This window comes from Anolis carolinensis, unplaced genomic scaffold (genome assembly GCF_035594765.1).
Source record: "Anolis carolinensis isolate JA03-04 unplaced genomic scaffold, rAnoCar3.1.pri scaffold_13, whole genome shotgun sequence".
Taxonomy (NCBI): Eukaryota; Metazoa; Chordata; class Lepidosauria; order Squamata; family Dactyloidae; genus Anolis; species Anolis carolinensis.
In genome coordinates, this window is record NW_026943824.1 from 20005359 (window position 1) to 20020295 (window position 14937).

Consider the following 14937-nt stretch of genomic DNA (forward strand, 5'->3'; position numbering starts at 1 on the left):
GTCCAAGGAGATCTGTCCACGCGGTTAAGGTCACAAGACACAAGGCACTGCCAGGATAGTCCACCGTCAAACACGCGGTGGTTCTTCCTAATGTCCAGGCGGACTCTCTTTCCCTGCAATTTGAATCCGTGGCTCCGCCGTGTCCCAGTCTCCGGAGAAGCAGAACTCTGCTTGACCCACCTTCCGTTCGGCCTCCTTCCAGATATTTAAACGCGGCGGCCAGGTCTCCTGTTACCACGTTATTACATAATAAACTAGCTGTGGCCGGCCATGCGTTGCTGTGGCTTATGGGAATCAGTGAATAGCAGTGAAGAGCCTTGCAGCCTCAAAGCCTGGCCGTTTTCTTCTTAGGTGAATCCTTGCTTGGTGAGCTGGAATACAATGGAATAGGCTTGCTGCTACTTGCGTTCTGGGGAAATGGTTTTTTGACCAATTTGAATTGCACTGAATAGCCTTGCTGCTTCAAAGCCTGGCCGCTTTCTATATAGGGGCAGGTTGAATGGGACGGAGTAGCCTCATGGCTTCAAGGCCTGGGGGTTTTCTATCTAGGCGAAATCCTGCTTGGCCAGGTTGAACAGCACTGAATAGCCTTGCTGCTTGTAAGCCTGGCTGCTTTCCACCTTGTGGAAACCTTGGTGGGCCAGATTGAATAGCACTGAATAGTCTTGGTGCAGTAAGTAAGAATACTGCAATTAGCCACCTTGATTAGCATTTAATAGCCTTGCAGCTTCAAAGCCTGCCTGCTTGAGGGTGCGACTCCAGCTACTCCAGAAAACGGCCAGGCTTTGAGGCTGCAAGGCTATTCACTGCTATTCCACCTGGCCAACAAAGGATTCCCATAAGCCACAGCAACGTGTGGCTGGGCACAGTGAGTAAAAGAAAATAATTTTTAAAACTCCCTTTGCACAGAATGCCAGTTATAAGGGAATCCTGGGAGCCAACCCCCTCCTCAGGGCAGGAAACCAAGCCACGGGTATCTCCGAGGCCTCCGGGAAGCTCGACTTTCCACCCCCCCCCCCCCCCGCTTCCAGTCTCAGGTCTAGGTAAGTCTCAAACGACAGGCTTCCAAAGTCCAGAAGAAGATGCCAGTGGACTTTGGACCCTTCGGAGATAAAGATGCCTCTGAAGGGAGGACCCTGGCCCCTTGGACTTGCCCATTAACACGTAGTAACGTCCAGGTAACAGAGACCGGGGGGGGGGGGGTGCTTATCACTTACTGCTTCCTCCGTCCATGTTTAACATCTACACAATGTCCAGCCACTGCCAGAAGAGAGTTTAATCTATGCTGACGATCGTGCCATCACCGCCCAGGCAGGGAGCTTGGAAATGGTGGGACAGAAGCTCTCTGAAGCTTGAGGTGCTCTTACTGCCTATGACAGCGGAAACCAGATGATTCCCAATCCAAGAAATTGTTCGATCCCATTGGAGCCTGAATGATTTTTAATTGGGAATGTCAAATACGCGAAATCATTCGGCTACAAAGTATTTGCACTACATGATAATTACAGCAAGGATATTTTTAAAATATAATTTTTATTAAGTACTACCTTGGGCTCCTGACGACGCCCGGATTATTTGAAAAGGGCCTTGTTTGTGTGGCATTTGGGAGTTGTAGTTGCTGGGATTTGCAGTTCACCTCCAATCAGAGAGCATTCTGAACTCCACCAATGATGGAATTGAACCAAACTTGGCTCACAGAACTCCCCTGACCAACAGAAAATACTGGAAGGGTTTGGCGGGCATTGACCTTGAGTTTGGGAGTTGTAGTTCACGTACATCCAGAGAGCATTGTGGACTCAAACAATGATGAATCTGGACCAAACTTGCCATGAATCCTCAATATGCCCAAATGTGAACACTGGCGGAGGTTGGGGAAAACTGACCTTGACGTTTGGGAGTTGTAGTTACTGGGATTTATAGTTCACCTCCAATCAAAGAGCATTCTGAACTCCACCAATGATGGAATTGAACCAAACTTGGCTCACAGAACTCCCATGACCAACAGAAAATACTGGAAGGGTTTGGTGGGCATTGACCTTGAGTTTGGGAGTTGTAGTTCACCTTCATCCAGAGAGTATTGTGGACTCAAACAAGGATGGATCTGGACCTCCTTCCACTGCCAATGTAAATATTCCACCGGTCCATCCGCCAAGGAGCCGAGCCTTGGTCTTTCTACCTGCAGCCTCTCCAGGTGAGCTTTGTCTTCCCGTTGCTTGTGTTTAGCAAACAGGCACAAGAGCAGGTCCAGCCGGTCGGACCCGACACCCTCCCTTCCCCGCTGGGATGCGGCTTCTGAGCCGGACCGGCCTGGGGAATGTCATGGCCGGAAGAAGCCAAACAGCCAGGAGCACCTGCTAGCCCAAACCAGGCAAGTTGTTGCGGAGCAGAGACTCTTAGAGTTGGACGAGACCCCCATGGGAGATGTCCAATCAAAGCACCCCTGACAGATGCCCATCCAGCCTGTTTAAAAGCCTCCAAAGGAGGAGCTTCCATCAGACTCCAAGGCTAAGAGTTACACTTACTGGTACTTTATTTATTTATCGTGTCAGAAGTGAATTGAGGATACACTTAAAAACAAAGTTAAAAACTTGGCCTGATACTAAACATCCCTTGACCAGAATCTGGCCCCTTGGAGTAAGGCCTCCAGTGTGGCTTACAAAAATGGCAATTAATGCCAATAGACCAATATACAATAAAATAACATAATAATAAAACAAATAAAACTTTATTTGTACCCCTGCTTGAGTGGTGATGGCTCGATCGTCAGCATAGATTAAACTCTTCTATGTCCTCGGCAGCCAAAACCCCCAATATCAAATCCAACCATGTAACACAATTTTTGTTCCCAGGTTATAAATGTCATTTCCTAATTGGTTCTGCCATAAAACTATGGAAAAAGTTGATTAAACTACAAAAACTTTGTTTCCGCAGGACATCCTGCAACACGTTTTGTGCTGGTTTTGCACAGGAATATCACATCATTGGGTCTCTCTCAGCCAAAAAAGCAAAGTTTCTGGAGGAGAACAATTACTTGCTAAGTCAGTACTTCATAGAGTACAATTAAGTAATAATATGAGGGTTGAATGAAAAGTAATGCCTCCACCTTCCTAACTCCTCAGCAGATGGCAGTCCTGGTATCGGCAGGTCCTGGTTTGTTCAGGAGACTCTCCTCTACAGTTCCATTTGGTGGGAAGCCTTAGCATTGAACGGTTGTGTTGTTAAAGTGCGAAGTATGGAACCCTGTGCAGATGATCGGTCAATGCAACTTAAGCAACGTGCAGTCATTGAATTCTTGACCACAAAAGGTGTCACCCCAAAGGAGATTCATCAGAGGATGCAAGTTATTTATAGTGATTGTGTTGATGTGAGTCCTGGCGTCGTTGGGCGAGCAAGTTTAAAGATATTGATGTGGGAACATCTGCCTTGCATGACAAACAAAGAGTTGGACGTCCTGTGACAGCAACCCCCGAGTTTCAGAAACAAAAGGTTGATGGATTGATTCAGGATGATCTCGTATCCCTCAGAGAAAAATTTCAAGCATCATTGGCATTTCACAGGAATTTGTGGGTCACATGATTGCTTTGTTTGGCTGTCGGAAGATCTGTGCACGATGGGTCCTGTGAGACGCCGGTTGCGGAAACTGAGTGTCGACTTCTTCCGTGATGGCTTCAGAAAACGTGTTCATCGTTGGCAGAAATGTATCCAATGGTCTGGTGATGATGTGGGAAAGTGGATCGTGGTCATTAAAGAGCACATTCTAAGGATTATGTCTGCCTTTGATGTATTAAAATATTCCCATCCAAACCCAAGTGACGAAGGTGGAGGCATTACTTTTCATTCAACTGCATTTTCTGCAGATGGCTTCAGAACGGCACCGTCTGCCTCGAGCTGTGCTTTGTTGCCACAGTTACTCGCTGAGACGCGTCGAGTGGGTGCTGCTCCCGATCCGTGAGCGGCTCCTCTGCCCAGAAAACCTGTTCATAACGTGACCGCTAAAAATACCGCCGTCCCTGGTGCTGCCGGTTGCCGGAACCGAGGCCGAGTCTCGTCTCATTCCTTGCAGGGCGGAGACGCGGGCGGTGGGATCCGGCCCTTCGCAGGAAGGAGACCCCGGGCAACGGAAACCCATGGGCTCAACGACTGTCATGTTCTGGACTTATTCTGCAGCAAAAGAAGCAAGAAAAGGACCAAATAAAAGAGCGTTTTAAAAGCAGTGGAAGAAATAGGTCAACAAAGGATTAAGCAGAACCGCCGTTGCCAAATTGAGACCGTTGGAGAGGAGAGTGTCCTGAACGGGGTCTGTTACTGTATTTTGTTGTTGTTTCTTCGTTCAGTCGCTTCCAACTCTTGGTGACCTCATGGACCATCCCAGGCCTTCACGGCCAAGCCACTCCCTTCAAGGATCCCATCATCCACCCACCTCGCCCTTGGTCGGCCCCTCTTCCTTTTTCCTTCCATTTTCCCAGCATCATTCTCTTCTCCAAGCTTTCCTGTCTTCTCATGATGTGGCCAAAGTCCTTCATATTTGCTTCTAATCTCTTCCTCCAGGCTTTCTTTCCTGGAGTGTGGACTGGTTGGATCCTCTTGCAGCCCAAGAACCAGACATCCTGAGGAGTGAGGTTGAATGGGCCTTAAGAAGCATTGCTAATAACAAGGCAGCAAAAGACAACGGGATCCCAGCTGAGTTGTTCAAAATCGTGACAGATGATGCTGTCAAGTATGGACTGGTTGGATCTTCTTGCAGTCCAAGAACCAGACATCCTGAGGAGTGAGGTTGAGTGGGCCTTAAGAAGCATTGCTAATAACAAGGCAGCAGGAGACAACGGGATCCCAGCTGAGATGTTTAAAATCTTGACAGATGATGCTGTCAAGTATGGACTGGTTGGATCTTCTTGCAGTCCAAGAACCAGACATCCTGAGGAGTGAGGTTGAATGGGCCTTAAGAAGCATTGCTAATAACAAGGCAGCAGGAGACAACGGGAGCCCAGCTGAGTTGTTCAAAATCGTGACAGATGATGCTGTCAAGTATGGACTGGTTGGATCTTCTTGCAGTCCAAGAACCAGACATCCTGAGGAGTGAGGTTGAATGGGCCTTAAGAAGCATTGCTAATAACAAGGCAGCAGGAGACAACGGGAGCCCAGCTGAGTTGTTCAAAATCGTGACAGATGATGCTGTCAAGTATGGACTGGTTGGATCTTCTCGCGGTCCAAGGAATGCTCAGGATTTTCCTCCAGCACCACAGTCCAAAAGCACCTCTCTTCCTTGGCTCAGCCTTCCTTATGGTCCATCTCTCTCTTACATCCATAGGTTACTACAAGGAATGCCATGGTTTTCACTATACGGACCTTCGTTGCCAGTGTGATGTCTCTACTCTATCATAGAATCGTAGAGTTGGAAGAGACCTCATGGGCCATCCAGTCCAACCCCATTCTGCCAAGAAGCAGGAAATCGCATTCAAAGCACCCCCAACAGATGGCCATCCAGCCTCTGCTTCAAAGCCTCCACACTCCGCGGCAGAGAGTTCCACTGCTGAACAGCCCTTCTCACAGTGAGGAAGTTCTGCCTGATGTTCAGGTGGAATCTCCTTTCCTGTAGTTTGAAGCCATTGTTCCCTTGCGTCCTAGTCTTCAGGGCAGCAGAAAACAAGCTTGCTCCCTCTTCCCTATGACTTCCCTTCACATATTTGTACATGGCTATCATGTCTCCTCTCAGCCTTCTCTTCTGCAGGCTAAACATGCCCAGCTCTTTAAGCCGCTCCTCATAGGGCTTGTTCTCCAGACCCTTGATCATTTTAGTCGCCCTCCTCTGGACGCTTTCCAGTTTGTCAACATCTCCCTTCAACTGCGGTGCCCAGAATTGGACCCAGTGTGATTCCAGGTAACGTGGTCTGACCAAGGCAGAAGAGAAAGAGGGGGAACAGGACTTCCCTGGATCTAGACACTATTCCCCTATTGATGCAGGACAGAATCACGTTGGCTTTTTTAGCTGCCGCATCACATTGTTGGCTCATGTTTAACTTGTTGTCCACAAGATCTTTTTCGCACATCCTGCTGTCGAGCTAGGCATCGTCCCCCATCGTCTTTGCATTTCCTTTTTTCTGCCGAAGTGAAGTATCTTGCATTTGTCCCTGTTAAACTTCATTTTGTGAGTTTCTGCCAATCATCTCTCTAGTCTGTCAAGATCGTTTTGGATTCTGCTCCTGTCTTCTGGAGTGTTGGCTCTCCCTCCCAGTTTGGTGTCGTCTGCAAACTGGATGATCGTGCCTTCTGACCCTTCATCTAAGTCATTTGTTAATAAAGATCCTGAACAGAACCGGGCCCAGGATGGAGCCCTGCTTGTGGCACTCCACTCATGACTTCTTTCCATGATGAAGACGACGCATTGGTGAGAATCACCCTTTGGGTTCATTTGCTTAGCCAATGACAGATCCACCTAACCGTAGTTTTGTCTAGCCCACATTTGACTAGTTTCCTTGCCAGAAGGTCGTGGGGGACTTTGTCGAAGGCCTTCCTGAAATCCAGACAGGCTACATCCACAGCATTCCCTGTATCGACCCAACTCGTAACTCTATTGAAAAAAGGGTTCTATCCCAGTGTTGACCTCAAAAGCCAGGGCTGTGAGCCCGGAAGGTACAGAAAGGAAGGCTTTGGAGGCGGAATCAGGCATCTGCTACTGTGAGAGGAGACCACGCACAGCTCCTCCAGCTTCCCTTCCTCCAGCTCAGCTGACCACTCACGATCACATGAGGAGACACTCATCTCCACCACTTCCTTTGTTCTCTTCTCCTGGTCTTGCGAGCCTTTCCGGAAGAACACGAGCACCTCAGCATTGTGTAGACTTGGGCATTCAAATGCTGCCTTTGAACACAGTGCACATTCCTTCGACCAGTGGTTCTGCGACCCCGTAATGCCGTTCCTCATGTTGTCGTGGTGACCCCCAACCATCACATTATTTCCGTTGCGACTTCATCACCGTCATTTTGCTCCTGTTATGCATCGTCATGTAAATATCTGATACGCAGGATGTATTTTCATTCACTGGATCACATTTGGCACAAATGCCTGATACGCCCACATTTAAATACTAGTAAATGGTTTTGTCATTTGGGAGTCATCGTTGCTGCGGTTTATAGTTCACCTACAATGAAAGAGCATTCTGAGCTCCACCAAGGATGGAATTAATCCAAACTTGGCACATAGAATTCCCATGACGAACAGATAATACTGGGAGGGTTTGATGGACATTGACTTTGAGAGTTGTAGTTCACCTACATCCAGAGAGCACTGTGGACTCTAAATAACGATGGATCTGGACCAAACTTGGCACGGATACTCAGTATGCCCAATCGTGAACACTGGTGGAGTTTGGGGAAAATAGACCTTGTCATATAGGAGTTGTAGTTGCTGGGAGTTATAGTTCACCTACACTCAAAGAGCATTCTGGGCTCACTAATGATGGAATTGAACCAAACGTAGCACACACAACCCCATGACCAACAGAAAACACTGGTCTTTGGGGCGTCAAGTACCATCAATAAAATGTTTTTACCCAATTTTCTTGGAGGTCTGCTGAGTATGTGAATTTTAATCTATGATTCCAAGCTCTCTCCCATTCTTCTGGTTTAATTGGCTTCCCTATATTCCTCACCCATTTAGTCATGCAGTCCTTAATTAAGTCTTGTTCTGTTGACCATTCTAATAGTTTTTTTTGTAAATTTTAGTTATAATTTTGGTGTCCGATTGTAATATTTTATCCCAAAATGTCTCTTCCTCCTCAAAACCCTTCTTTTTGTCTAGATTAAAATGGTCCTTTAGTTGTATATACTGAAACCAACCTATATTCTTAAATTTTTGACTTAAACTTTCTTGAGTTTTCAGTTTGTATTCTCCTTTTCCCTTTGTTAAAATATCTTTATATTTTGGCCAATTTGCACCTCCTAGTTCTCTCCTCTGACAAGCTTCCAGGGGTGATACCCAAGGTGGAGTCCCGACCCACAGGTTGAGAAACCCTGGTATAGACAGATATAGAGTGCCTGTTCCAACTTACACACAAATTGGACTTAAGCACAAACCTGGGGAAACTATCTTGGAGACTGCCTCTACTTGGAGATATAATGTCCACTTGGTTTCTTTCCATAAGCGACTTGGGGCCTGGACGGAGCCAGAAACCAATTAGACGAGAACCCTCCCACGGCTGCACTGGTTTCCCTTTGGGGATGAGAGCGGCCTTTGTTTTCGGTTCCTCTGCCTTTGTGGACACGCAAAGCACAGGCCTGGCCGCGGCAGGGACGGTCCGGATGAGCCGGGTTTCCAGACCAGAGTTCCCTGGGTTCACGCAGCCCCATTGCCTCGGCCGTTTGGACGAGTTCTTCCTATGGCTGACTTTGCTTTGAATTTTCCTCAAGGAGCACTGCCTTTTCCCAGTCGCACATGGCAATTACCCTATGTACGAGGGTTGAATGAAAAGTAATGCCTCCACCTTCGTTACTTGGGTTTGGATGGGAGTATTTTAATAAATCAAACGCAGAAATAATCCTCAGAATTGGATACATTTCTGCCAATGATGAACAAGTTTTCTGAAGCTGTCACGGAAGAAGTCGACACTCTGTTTCCGCGACCAGCGTCTCACAGATCTCTCACATCCAATAGCCAAGCAAAGCAATAACGTGACCCACACGTTCTTGTGAAATGCGATTGTGCTTGAAATTTCTCTCTGAGGGATACGATGAGCGTCCTGGATCAATCTGTCCACCTTTTGCTTGTGAAACTCGGTGGTTGCTGTCACAGGACGTCCAACTCTTTGTCCCGCAAGTCATGTTTCCCAACAAAAATCTTGTTATTTCTGATTTGGTTTTGAAGGTTTGCACGGACCATTTTCTGTTGGCTCCTGGGATGGTTGGAGACTTCTTATTCCAAAGCAGTTCCCCAGATTGGTTTTTCTTAACCCAGTGTGCAACCAGAGGAGAAAAACAGGAACAAAACCTGGGACACTTCAGTCTGGTTGAGCCCAAAGCGAATGATTTGGAAACTACTTGGTTTCAAAGAGGAACCGTTCAGTATGTAGATATTCCCGACATGAAGCCTAGTTGTGCCCGACTCTGGTGCTCATCCCCATTTCTAAGCCGAAGAGCCGGCGTTGTCCGTAGACACCTCCAAGGTCATGTGGCCAATGGCATGACTGCATGGAACACTGTTACTTTCCCATTAGAGCAGTACCTATTGATCTACTCACATTCTGGGGGTTGGTGCTCATCTCCATTTCTAAGCCCAAGAGCCAGCGTTGTCCGTAGACACCTCCAAGGTTATGTGGCCACTGGCATGACTGCATGGAACACTGTTACTTTCCCATTAGAGCAGTACCTATTGATCTACTCACATTCTGGGGGTTGGTGCTCATCTCTATTTCTAAGCCCAAGAGCCAGCGTTGTCCGTAGACACCTCCAAGGTCATGTGGCCACTGGCATGACTGCATGGAACACTGTTACTTTCCCATTAGAGCAGTACCTATTGATCTACTCACATTCTGGGGGTTGGTGCTCATCTCCATTTCTAAGCCCAAGAGCCAGCGTTGTCCGTAGACACCTCCAAGGTCATGTGGCCACTGGCATGACTGCATGGAACACTGTTACTTTCCCATTAGAGCAGTACCTATTGATCTACTCACATTCTGGGGGTTGGTGCTCATCTCCATTTCTAAGCCCAAGAGCCAGCGTTGTCCGTAGACACCTCCAAGGTCATGTGGCCAATGGCATGACTGCACGGAGTGCTGTTACCTTCCTGTTTGATCTACTCACATTTGCAAGTTTTCGAACTGCTAGGTTGGCAGAAGCTGGGGCTAACAGTGGGAGCTCACCCCGCTCCCCAGATTCGAACTGCCAACCTTTCAGTCAGCAAGTTCAGCAGTTTAACTCCCTGCACCATTTAATTTACGACACCATAAAACTACTGGCAAGCAAAGAGCAAGGAGGAAGTACTCCATCAAGGACTCGGTGTCACAAGTTGATGGTGAAGTGGCAGCTCCCCCTGTGACCGGAATAGAGCATGACCTCCTGAAGCCGGAAGTTGGAAAAATGTTAAATTGCCCCTACTGTCTGTCTGTACGCGTTGTATGTCTAATAATGGCACTGAATGTTTGCCATGTCTCTGTATTGTGATCCGCCCTGAGTCTCCTTCGGGGTGAGAAAGAAGGGCGGGATATAAATACTGTAAATTAAAAAAATAAGTAAGAACATCTAATGCAAATGCGGTGATTTTTAGCTGTGCTCGATGTGACTCACAAAACGGAGACACAAGGTGGTTTGTGGACGTTCCCGTTCTCAGGGTCTGGCATTGTAGCCATAACATGAGACGGGTGGCCCGAGGCACATGATATCGCCGTTGCAGCTTTTCGGGCAAAACGATCCAGGCCACGGGTAAGGTGCCAGCTACAATCAAAAGGGAGTCAACCGAACTAATTACAGCAAAGCAACTCAATTTGTAATTCTGGCTTTACTCTGACATTGTGAGCTGCAAAAACCATGTCTCGTAGTCACTCTGAGTCCTTCCTTAGCAGCAAATGCCACCCAGTTTCCATGCCTTTAGTAATTTCCGCAGGGTAGGATTTTCCGGTGTGTTATTCCTCTTTGAGGTTTGCAGTTCTGCATTTCCCATAATCTTCAAATACTGTAGGAGGGCTGAATGAAAAGTAATGCCTCCACCTTCGTAACTCCTCAACAGACGGCAGTCCTGGTCTGCGGCAGGTCCTGGCTTGTTCAGGAGACTCTCCTCTACAGTTAGTTCCATTTGGCAGGAAGCCTTAGCATTGAACGGTTGTGTTGTTAAAGTGTGAAATATGGAACCCTGTGCAGACGGGGAAGCTTTAGCATTGAACGGTTGTGTTGTTAAAGTGCAAAGTATGGAACCCTGCGCAGACGGTCGGTCAGTGTGACTTAGGCAACGTGCAGTCCCTGAATTCTTGACGGCAGAAGGTGTCACCCCAAAGGAGATTCATCAGAGAATGGAAGCTGTTTATGGGGATTGTGTCGATGTGAGTCCTGTGCGTCGTTGGGGGAGTAAGTTTAAAGATGTTGAGGTGGGAACATCTGACTTGCGTGACAAACAAAGAGTTTCACAAGCAAAAAGTTGACAGATTGATTCAGGACGATTGTCGTATCACTCAGAGAAATTTCAAGCATAATCAGCATTTCACAAGAATGTGTGGGTCACATTCTTGCTTTGCTTGGCTATCGGAAGATCTGTGCAAAATGCGTCCTGTGAGACGTTGGTTGCAGAAACAGAGTGTCGACTCCATCAAGGACTTGAAGCCACGTGTGGATGGTGAAGGAGCAGCTCCGCTTGTGGCCGGAATTGAGCATTCGCTCATGAAGCCAGAAGCTGGAATATGTTAAATTGCCTCTGTGTCCCTGTTTCTATCCGTGTCTGTATGTCTAATGGCAGTGAATGTTTGCCATGTATATGTACATTGTGATCCGCCCTGAGTCCCCTTCGGGGTGAGAAAGGATGGAATATAAATACTGGAAATAAATAAATACTGGAAATACAATAATATAGAAAGCGAAGGGCTGCTCATTGCGACCTAACCACGCTGTTCGGTTTCCTTCTCTCTCTCCTTTAAGGAAAGCCATTCAATTTCTCAAATAAAATAGAATTTGGTGCCTTTCAGGCGACTTGATTTCAAAAACGATTGGTTGCTAAACAGAGACCTCTACAGGTCAGGATTTGGTATCAGAGATTACGTTTAAACAGTCTGAATGCATTGTCAAAGGCTTTCATGGCCAGGATCACAGGGTTGTTGTATGTCTTTCGGGCTGTGTGGCCATGTTCCAGAAGTATTCTCTCCTGATGTTTTGCCCACATCTATGGCAGGCATCCTCAGGGGTTGTGAGGTATGGAGAAACTAGGCAAGGAAAGGAAAATATATATATCTGTGTAGAGTCCAGGGTGTGACAAGAGTCCTTTGTCACTCGGAAGCCAGCAGTAATGTTTCAGTTAATCACCCTAATTAGCATTGGAAAGGTTTTTGTCTTTTGCCCGGGGGATCCTTTGTTCAGTCAATAGCTGTCCTTGGGGCTCTTCTGCCTTCAGAGTGTTGGTTCCCATCTACTGTTTTGATTTTAGAGTTTTTTAATACTGGTAGCCAGATTTTGTTCATTTTCATGGTTTCCTCCTTTCTGTTGAAGTTGTCCACATGCTTGTGGATTTCAATGGCTTCTCTGTGTAGTGGTCCAGCATTTCTGTTCTCAAATAATATCCTGCATCCAGGCTGGTTCATCAAATGCTCTGCTCTGGCTGATTTCTCTGGTTGAGTGAGTCTGCAGCACCTTTCATGTTCTTTGACTCTTGTTTGGGCAATGCTGCGTTTGGTGGTCCCTCCGTAGACTTGTCCACAGCTGCATGGTATCCGGTATCTATCAAGAAACAGCTTTCTAAAATCTACAGAGATACTCGCTGGACCACCCCAGCGAGAGTCCAAAAGTGGCAGGCTAAAACCTGGAACCTCAAGCTATGGCTGATACCAGATGAGAGACTCCCTCCTGGACACACAGAAGACGGGGAGACTTGGAAGGCGCCGAGCATACTGCGCTCTGGAACTACGAGATGCAAAGCCAACCTTCAGAAATGGGCCCTCAGAGTGGAGTCCACGACATGCGAGTCCGGAGGAGAGCAAACCACAGACCACCGACTCAATGCGGCCTGAGCCACATGCACCACATGCACCTTCTCACAGCCACACCAGAGGCCTTACTCCAAGGGGCCAGATTCTGGTCAAAGCACGTTTAGTATCTGTAATGAAGGGTGAATTTTTTTAGTTTACAGATGTCATGTTTAATTGTGTATTGAGTTTTAAAAGGGTCAGTATTTCAGTTATTGCATCTCTGCACTCAGTAGTTGGTTTCCATGAAGAAGTGGGCGGAGCCAACTGCCGTTTTGGTGGAGAAGTGCAGATTTGAAAAAGAACCAGTGAGTCTGTGCCCTGATGAGGAACAGTGAAGACTGACCCTAAAATGAAGGGATCAGGGAGGTTCAATTGCTTATTTTTGAGTCAGTTTAAAATAAGTTTGGTGACTTACTTTAAGGTAGTCTGTCTCCTGATAAGGAACAGATAATCTGTGATTGTAATTCACAGGGTGACTGCGGTTTAAAAGCAGTAGAGAAAGAAGTGACATTTTAGGAAGTTTGAATCACCTCATTCTAATATTGCAATGGTTAACTAAAGTGCCTCTAAAGAGAAAAGTTATTGTAACCATTAAGCTCTGTGCCTGAATAAACTTGTTATTGTTCTTTCAGACATCTAAGCCTCTGTCACATATATTACCATCAAGAGTAAACAAGAAAAACAAAATTTAAAAGGTCTCCTCTCTGAGTAGCTAGTGGCTGCATCTTCCCATAGTGGTGGCAAGCGTTGATAATCCCCTTTACATCTGGTGGCCGCATTATAAAGACTTTATAATTGGTGGCAGCATTTAAATAAAGTATCTTTACATTGGTGGCAGCGGTTATAATATAAATAAAAAAAACACCCTTCTCCACAGTATCATGCTAAGTTTTTAACTGTTTGTGTTTTTAAATACAGTAGAGTCTCACTTATCCAAGCTAAACGGGCCGGCAGAAGCTTGGATAAGCAAATATCTTGTATAAGGAGGAGGGATTAAGGAGAAGCCTATTAAACATCAAATTAGGTTATGATTTTACAAATTAAGCACCAAAACATCATTGTTATACAACAAACTTGACAGAAAAGGTAGTTCAATACGCAGTAATGTTATGCAGTAATTACTGTATTTACGAATTTAGCACCAAAATATCACGATATATTGAAAACATTGACTACAAAAATGGTTTGGATTATCCAGAGACCTGGATAAGTGAGGCTTGGATAAGTGAGACTCTACTGTACATTATAAACGTACCCTCAATTCACTTTTGACACGATAAATAAACAAGGCTGGATCCTGATAAAACCAAGGTTCTGTGGATTGGTGGTTCTTTGTTCCTGGAAATGAGTAAGCAGCCCATCCTGGGTCGGAGGCAGGATTTCTGCCTCGAGAAAGGCATCGGACTGCTCACGTCAGGGACCAAAGAACGAAACGGTCAGCATCAAAAACCATGTAGCTCGTTTATTGGACGGATAATATTTATTTCTGAGGAGTCACAGATTCACAGACACAAACAGCCAGCTGCCGTCACCTTCATCAACCGGGGAAGGAAAGGGAAACATATATAAGATTAGTGGAAAAAGTTGGGAAAATGGCTGTTGCCTCCAGGACACAACACGCCGTCGAACACGAGCACATACACATGTGTTACGGTCAGGTTTAAAGTTTCTCCAAAACAACAGACACTCCCCAAGGAGAGGAAAGAACTAGCCTCCGTTTTGCCTCCTTCCGTCTCCAGATAGAGACTTGAAACTCCATAAATCACCTGTTCGAGGTAATAAATAGGTAAATGAGAGGAAAACCCTGCCTGGCTTTGACAGCACACAAAACCACCACGGATGACTGTCAAGATTTCTAAAAGTCTAAGACATTTAAGGGAAATACAAAGACGAGGAGCAGGGAAGGTGTGGGATCTCCTTCAACTTAAGAACCCGTAAGTGACTGTAATTAACGTCTTTGCATATTCAAATTTTGCTGATATGTTTTACTTTTCTGAGCTGAACAGTCTCTCTGCCCTCGCCCTCTCTCGTATACCTGACAAATAGAAATGATTCAAGTGTTGTCTTCCTTAACAAGATTTAAGTCGCTGTTGCTTATTAACACTGAACTATGGAGTGTTCAAGAGAGTTATCGAATTCAAACCACTCGGCAGATTAGCACTTCATTTGCCTCCATCCCCAAAATAGACCAGAAGGAAGCTATATATAGCCAGCAAGCTGTCCTTTCCGGGTCGAATCTCCAGAATTCCTTTCTCAGCTCTGGAAATGCATATTCCTCAACC